The sequence below is a fragment of the Crocuta crocuta genome, unplaced genomic scaffold (genome assembly GCF_008692635.1).
Source record: "Crocuta crocuta isolate KB4526 unplaced genomic scaffold, BGI_CrCroc_1.0 scaffold124, whole genome shotgun sequence".
Classification (NCBI taxonomy): Eukaryota; Metazoa; Chordata; class Mammalia; order Carnivora; family Hyaenidae; genus Crocuta; species Crocuta crocuta.
In genome coordinates this window covers 8932783-8933128 of record NW_027551573.1, presented here as the reverse complement: position 1 = coordinate 8933128, position 346 = coordinate 8932783, and positions in this window count along the sequence as shown.

Sequence of the window (346 nt, the reverse complement as noted above, 5' to 3'; positions counted from 1 at the left end):
ACTCTCTTAGGGACACACTCTATGGGTGACGACAGCACCCCCTCCCCCCAGAGCCCCGAGCTGGGGAGGAGAGAACCAGGCAGCAGATGCTAATCGCATGGATTCCCTTTATTGAACTGTACTAGTTACTGCAGTCAGATTAAGTCACATTTAAAAGCAGACCATCCAGTTGCACTGAAACCGATTATATTCATTACATAGTTTTAATCACTGTCCGGTGAACTGGCAAATCCAATCAAAGCATTAGTCTTTAATTAAAAAATTAAAAGGAAATATTCAGACAATAGCCAAGCAATCACATCACGATGCACAATTACCTAGAATTGCAATTAAAAAGTAGTTAACT